The sequence below is a fragment of the Amphiura filiformis genome, chromosome 17, assembly GCF_039555335.1.
Source record: "Amphiura filiformis chromosome 17, Afil_fr2py, whole genome shotgun sequence".
NCBI classification, from domain to species: domain Eukaryota; kingdom Metazoa; phylum Echinodermata; class Ophiuroidea; order Amphilepidida; family Amphiuridae; genus Amphiura; species Amphiura filiformis.
In genome coordinates, this window is record NC_092644.1 from 17,462,299 (window position 1) to 17,470,729 (window position 8,431).

Sequence of the window (8,431 nt, forward strand, 5' to 3'; positions counted from 1 at the left end):
AGCTATCTACTGCTGATAAGAGTATTGATAAAGTAGCTATTTACTGCTGATAAGGGTTTTGATGAAGTAGCAATATAGGGTTGATAAGGGTATTGATGAAGTAGCTATCTACTGCTGATAAGGGTAATATTGAAGTTGCTATCTAACTGCTGATAAAGGTATTGATGAAGTAGCTCTCTAACTGCTAATAAGGGTATTGATGAAGTAGCTATAGTAGTTAATGATGGCTTTTTCGGAGGTTGAGGTCAAAGGTCACGATGACGTCACTTCCGGGTCAAAGGTCAACCGAGGTCAAAGGTCATCACGTGTCAAAGGTCACGATGACGTCACTTCCGGGTCAAAGGTCAACCGAGGTCAAAGGTCATGGGTCAAAGGTCACGATGACGTCACTTCCGTGTCAAAGGTCCTCAGGGGTCAAAGATCGATTTGCATTTTCATGAGATGGGCGTGGCTAATTAGCATATATGAATATTCATGAGCTGGGCGGGGATAATTAGCATAAATGAATATTCATGAGGTGGGCGTGGCTAATTAGCATATTTGAAGAAAATTTTGACGAAAAAAGTTTGGAAAAAAAAAAAAAAATTTACAAAAAAATTTCAAAAAAAAATTCCAAAAATTTCAAAAAAAATTTCAAAAAAAAAAAAAAAAATTTCAAAAAAAAAATTTCAAAAAAAAAATTTAAAAAAAAAAATTTAAAAAAAAATTACAAAAAAAATTTCAAAAATTATAAACAAAAAAATGGAAAAAAAATTTTAAAAAAAAAAATAAAAAAAAAATTTCAAAAAAAAAATTTCAAAAAAAAATAAAACAAATGACCCGGAAGTGACCTTTGACCCGTTTTTGTTCTAGAAACACCAACATTTTTAAAATAAGTGAAAAAATTTGCCTAAAATAACTCGTCGTATCGGCCGTATTACGGAGCGTGTTGACGCCAAATTCGATATATACGGTAAGGGTCGAATTACGAGCTACCCGCGGGGGTCGAGGGGTCGAAAGGTCGACGCGCTTGAAAAATTAATTTTGTGTAGGGAAATATCGTATTTTTCATTCTATGTCACGTATCGAAGTAAAAAAATTCGGGTCTTGACCTCGTGACCCCTCGACCGGGAAGTGATGCTTGACCAGGAGCGACCCGGACACGAACGTGTCCATGTACCCGTATAAAAATGACTTAACTAGGTTATGATCGGTGTGACATAGAAACTGGATGAAACCAGTTAGAACCGGATTTAGAACCGGATAAAACCGGTTTTCCTATCACCTCCCACCACCACTATCACATACGACAAATGCGTCGATCGCGTAATGAAATGCGTCAAAGCGTAACGAAATGCGTCGATTGCGTAATGAAATGCGTCAAAGCGTAACGAAATGCGTCAACGTGTAACAAATTGCGTCTATTGCGTCTTAAAATGCGTCCATTACGTTGCAATATGCGTCAAAGCGTAATGAAATGCGTAAAACTGCGTCAATTGTGTAATGATTAGCGTAACGCAAAAGTTTAGTATATAAGTCGGTCGTTTTAAACCTATCGATCATTTCGAAACTTCCGAAGAGTCAACATGAATTCCTTTAAATCTTATCCTTGCTCCGTGTGCGGCAGGACGTTCTCGCGCAAGTACGATCTCGAGAGACACAAGCGACACGTACACCTTGAAGAACAAGACGAAGAGGAGGAGGAGGAAGAGGAGGAGGAGGAAGAGGAGGAGTCCGACGATAACGACTCGGAGGTTGTCTCGGACCGAGAGAGCGAAGAACTGGAAGACAACGAGGCTTATCAGGAATGGTACGCGGGAGCTAAAGAAGCCACGGAAGACATGAGGAGGGAAAAATACGAAAAGTACGTCGGCGACGGCATGGATCCGGAGATGGCGAGGAAAAGGCCCATCTGAAAGCGGTATGGGCCGTAAAACGCGACTTTTTCGAGCGGTACGGCACGTTTCTACGAAGCCACGCGCTTCTCAAAGACGACGGAGTTTACACGGAGATCGTGGATGATCTCGAGGAGAAAATGGAGAATGGCGTTGGGGTGGACAAAGCCGTGAAGAGAACGATGGCTAAACATCGCTCCAAATTCGATGGGCTGTTCCAGTAATTGCGTTAAATTGCGTAAAGAATCACTCTATTTTTGACGCATTTTGAAATAATTTGTTACGCAATTTAAGCAATTTGTTACGCTTTGGCGCAATTTTAGGGCCTTAATGACGCATTTTGGCGCATTTCGTTACGCTTTGACGCATTTCATTACATAATCGGCGCATTTCGATTACGCTTTGGCGCATTTCGTTACGCGATCGGCGATTTCGTTACGCTTTGGACGCATTTTGTTGCGTAACTGGCGCAATTTGTTACACAATTGATGCATTGATTAATTTTGTTGTATATATGTGGTGGTGGGAGGGATAGGAGAACAGGTTCTATCTGGTTCTATCCGGTTTGATCCGGTTCAATATCGCGATTCCCTTCACTATCGGAATCTGAATACTCCACACGGGTCTCTGAAAGAGAAATATTTGATATTTATGGTCAAAATGCACTGCATTCATTACCCAGCTCTTTGACTCATTTTGAAGCATTTTATCGTGCAACTGATGCGGCGTTTAGATTACATAAATGACGCATTTTGTTACGCATAATCGGCGTCACTTCTGGGTCGAGGGTCGCTTCCGTGTAGCATGGTGAGGGAGTTTTACCTCGATACGTGCTATAGAACGAAAAATACGATATTTCTCTAGAAAAAATTAATTTTTTAAGCGCGTCGACCTTTCGACCCCTCGAGCCCCGCGGATAGCTCGTAATTCGACCCTTACCGTATATATCTAATTTGACGCCGATACCTTCCGTAATACGGCCGATACGACGCGTTATTTTAGGCAAATTTTTTCACTTATTTTTAAAATGTCGGTGTTTCTAGAACAAAAAACCAAGTCAAAGGTCACTTCTGGGTCAAGGGTCACTCTTAAAAAGAATTATATTTTTTTCTATTTTTTAATTTTTTAAATTTAAAAAAAAAAAATTTTTCTATTTTTTTTTCTTGGAAAATTTTTTTAAATTTTTTTTAAAATTTTTTTGTGGAAATTTATTTTTTTTTTGAAATTTTTTCATTTTTTTTTTTGAACTTTTTTCTTCAAAATTTTATTCAAATATGCTAATTAGCCACGCCCATCTCATGAACATGCTAATTAGCCACGCCCACTTCATGAATATTCATTTATGCTAATTATCCCCGCCCAGCTCATGAATATTCATATATGCTAATTAGCCACGCCCATCTCATGAAAATGCAAATCGATCTTTGACCCCCTGAGGACCTTTGACACGGAAGTGACGTCATCGTGACCTTTGACCCATGACCTTTGACCTCGGTTGACCTTTGACCCGGAAGTGACGTCATCGTGACCTTTGACACGTGATGACCTTTGACCTCGGTTGACCTTTGACCCGGAAGTGACGTCATCGTGACCTTTGACCTCAACCTCCGAAAAAGCCATCATTAACTACTAGCTATCTACTGCTGATGGTAAGGGTATTGATGAAGTGGCTATCTACTGCTGATAAGGGTATTGATGAAGTAGCTATCTAATGCAGATAGTAGATATCAGTATTGATGAAATTGCTATCTGCTGTAGCTCTTCTACTGCTGATAAGGGTATGTCTAATTGATAAGGCGACGATCTACTGCTGATTTTGATGAAGTAGCTATCTAATGCAGATAAGGGTATTGATGAAGTAGCTTTCTACTGCTGATATCAGTATTGACGAAATAGCTATATCATGCTGATATATGTATTGATGAAGTAGCTATCTGCTGCTGATAAGTGTTGATGAAGTAGCTATCTACTGCTGATAAGAGTATTGATAAAGTAGCTATTTACTGCTGATAAGGGTTTTTGATGAAGTAGCAATATAGGGTTGATAAGGGTATTGATGAAGTAGCTATCTACTGCTGCTGATAATGGTAATAATGAAGTGATTATCGATATCTACTGCTGGTAAGAGTATTGATGAAGTAGCTATCTACTGCTGATAAGTGTATTGATGAAGTAGCTATCTAACTGCTGATAAGGGTATTGATGAAGTAGCTATCTACTGCTGATAAGGGTATTGATGAAGTAGCTCTTTAACTGCTGATAAGGGTATTGACGAAGTAGCTATCTACTGCTGATAAGGGTATTGATGAAGTAGCTAACTGCTGATAAGGGTATTGATGAAGTAGCTATCTACTGCTGATAAGGGTATTGATGAGTAGCTCTTTAACTGCTGATAAGGGTATTGACGAAGAATCAATCTAACTGCTGATAAGGGTATGGATGAAGTAGATATCTAACTGCTGATAAGGGTATTGATGAAGTAGCTATCTACTGCTGATAAGGGTATTGATGAAGTAGCTCTTTAACTGCTGATAAGGGTATTGATGAAGTAGCTATCTACTGCTGATAAGGGTATTGATGAAGTAGCTCTTTAACTGCTGATAAAGGTATTTATGAAGTAGCTATCTACTGCTGATAAGGTAATTGATGAAGTAGCTATCTACTGCTGATAAGGGTATTGATGAAGTAGTTACCTGCTGCTGATATCGGGATTACTGATGTAATAAATAAATCGACTGACCCTCTTGATTACAACACAAGATTTTTTTGGATTAAGATGAAGCAGCTATCTACAACTGATACCAGCAATATAGTGCAGTAGTTATCTACTGCTGAAAAGGGTATTTCTAGCAGTTCAAAATAATAGAAAACCAAACAGAGATAAATAAAGATCGTAATTGCATAATCTAGTCTGTCAACCTAAATGAGGTTATTAGAAATTGATATCTGTATTATCTTGGGGTTTCCTTTACTAGCGGGATACCCGCGCTTCGCGCGGGTCCCCGCTAGTGAGTAAGCCTAAATGGGAGCGTTCGCTATTAACAGGAAGAATTACTGAACAGGTAGAATCATTGAAAAGGTACATTTTATTTATATAAATCCGTCTTCTCTTCTTATACTTTAACCCGTTGGCCTATTACTCGTACCTCTTTTGTCATTTTAATTTCCATTTTCTTTATAGTACCGCTTCATGTTGTTTATACAACACACATTTTTCCCGTATCTATTACGTCCTCTCATAGCGTGTATGCGGACCCGTCCATGTACCTTTTTGTCTTTTATTTTCTATTTATTTTTCCTTCTTTCTATATTATCATGTCCACTTTCTATATTATCATGTCCACTGGTCTCTGGCTCTTAAGTCGCGTGGCTCTGCGCCGTTCTGCCGCGCATTTGGCGTAGTCGCATTACGCACGCTGCGCTGACGCGCTGCCTACCAGCTGCAGTTTTTCATAACAAAACCCGTTTTACCCATATTTTCACTGTTTTTGCAGCCAATTCTTGACCGATTTCAACCAAATAAAGTCGAGGCAATTACCCGTATATTCCTCGATCTCCCGTATGAATTTGGCGACATTTGGATCGAAACTGACGGAGCCTTTTACATAAACCACATACACACATACATACATACAACATTCCCCTATTTATAGTAAGATGTGACTTGCAAACTGAGACCATATCGACCTATTTGTTCACTTTAAATCACTGATTATCAGTTGCTATTAATTTGGCATGTGTTCACTGATTACGTGCAGAAAAATCTTATCCCCGATTTGATCTCAATAGCGATGTTCTGTGACGGATAGAACAACTTGGGACTTCTTAATTTGAATGGTTTAGTATATTGTTTTTTGCGCAGCGAAATAGCAAACAAAAAGTAAGTGGTCAGAAATGGGGGCCAAAGGCGGCAAATTTGAAACTGAGATAAAGGCAAAAATATGGAGTAAAAAAGGACAAAAAAGGTCCAAATTTTGTGAAGAAAGTCTACTTTTCACAAAATCGCCCCCCCCCCCTTAGAAAAAAAGTCTACTTTTTTCAAAATCAGCACCCCCAAAATGAAATCCTGCGTACGGACTTGGTTGCACCCCTAAAGATGAAGGGACAAATGCTTTGGGTATTTTTACATTTGAACACTTGTACTTCAGCTCCCCAGTAATCCATAATAAATTAATAAACTGGATGAAAATATTTTGGACTTCCAAGGCCATATTGTGTTAAACTAGAAGACAAATTTATTATTTAATGACAATTTCATAATCAATCTTGATTTTGTTTAAAACTTTATTTGCACAGAGGACGGAATTCTGAAATAAACACGTATGGTACATCTTTTTACATGAATTATGATTTGGTCTTATATACAATATATAATACTAGTATACAATATTACTCAGAAACTTATATTAGTTTAAAAAATCTGTCAGTCAGTGTAAGGATGCATTCAACATCTTATACAAATACACTGATTATATTGTAAGACGGGGTTAGGAAAAAAATGTTTTCAAAGACTTTGAAAACCATGCATAGCAATCAGGATTGAGAAACAGTATCAGCACATAGAGGGCCCTAGACATGAACACTTCCCGTCTGCTCTAGTCACCTGAGAGGGCAGTATTCTCATTTGATATGATTCAATTGAATACCTGAGTAGAAGAAGGGCCCAACTCCAATTTTTTACAAAAATGAGTTTGACCCAGCATTTTATTGCCAGCAGACTGTTCTTACTTGTGTGTGAAAGATGAGCCAAAATCCACTTTCTAAATAGTCTTCAATGTACATTTAATGATGGTTTTTATGGCAGAAAGGCCCAGTTCCATGGAGTTGGGCCCTTCTTCCACAAATATTGGGATAAAGAGGACTTTTGTTCATCCATGAAATCTGCTTTTCACTGCAATAAACTTTCTTGCTAACACATTACATGCTTTTACTTGTGCAATGGATTATTATCAAATTTCTGTAGCTGTCCTGTATTTATAACACATCTGCTTACGGAACTGGCACTTGCAGTATTTTAGTGGAAGAAAGGCCCAACTCCAGCTCGCATTAAGACCTATACCGTTGTCATAGAAACATCATATATAATTTCGAATGTATGTAATATTGTATGTTCATGTATTAAAGGTCCCCTGAAGATGAAAACATTCTGCCTATAAAAAATATCTCAAAAACAGTTTTGATGGAGTTGGGCCCTTCTTCCACTCAGGTATTCAATTACACTCTATGCTCAGAGCACTGAAGCTATGGCGCAATTTCAGAATCTGGTATGTCAATCCCGTCATACAACCACTGTTTGTATGAACTAGCGGGACACCCGCGCTTCGCGCGGGTCCCCGCTAGATGAGTAAATGGGAGCGTTCACTAAAACAGGAGGAATTACTCAAAAGGTAGAATAATTGAAAAGGTAAATTTTATTTATCTGAGGCCGACCCTCCCTACGTTTCTACGTTTCTATTTTCGCTTCTTTCTTTCTGTTTAGTTTCTTCTACATTTTGGTCCATTTAAAAAAAAATGCTGCTATAAAGCTTGCGATTTTCCGTTTTCATGTTTTTTTACCAATTCAATCCCGTTTCCGTTATTTTCTGTCCTTTCTTACATTTCCTTTTAGCTTCTTTTTATTTGCTGCTTAGCTTGTCATTTCCCGTTTTCATGTTATTTATTTAATTCTGTACTCAGTTAAATAGCTTTTTTATTTTAAATTTCCTGATCTTATTTTAGCTTTTTCCCGTACATGATCAGTTTCTTTCTTTCCTTCTTTAACCCATTTTATTCCCGTTTTCATTTTCTTACTGTGACTAACTATAACCCACATATCGTACCTTTTTGTCCTTATTTTATTTTATTTTATATTTATAGTAGGCCTTCCACTTCATGTTGTTTGTACTTTTTAACGCACATCTTTTTCCCATATTTATTCGCCCTCCCCTCATAGCGTGTCACGGTCGTTCACCCGTAATATCATTCATTACCTGACCCTGCGTGGTTTTTACGTGGCGCTGGCGTAGTGCTGCGTTACCAGCGCAAGAGTATCGCTAGCTTCTGTGAGCGGCTTGGCATTAGATAAGCCCGTTACGCTTGCATAGCTAGCTTAGTAACTGATTACTTTTTTTGTTTACCTGGGATAGCAACGGTCCACATTTTTTCTGATTTTGAGGCCAGTTCTTGACCGTTTTCAACTATATTTTCGCATTACCGTCTCGGTATATTCTTGATCTCCGTATGAATTTGGTGACATTTGGATCGAAACTGACGGAGCCTTTGATTAACCCAGATAGATACATACAACATTCCCCTATTTATAGTAAGATGGTACATACTCACAGAATACATGCTGTAATTGTTGTTTGGCAAGGTTCTTTTCCAAAAAAAATTATTATTTTATAATCAATTCATTTTCAACTTAAAATCACCCAAAATTGGATATCAATTGCTTTCCTGAACGTTATTGAATGCAACACGGTCATGAGTGCTTTGTGTTAAAGGTCCCAATCGATAGCCATTGACTTTATGTTTAAAATGAGGGTGCTATGAATCATGTTGATATACATTTTATATCA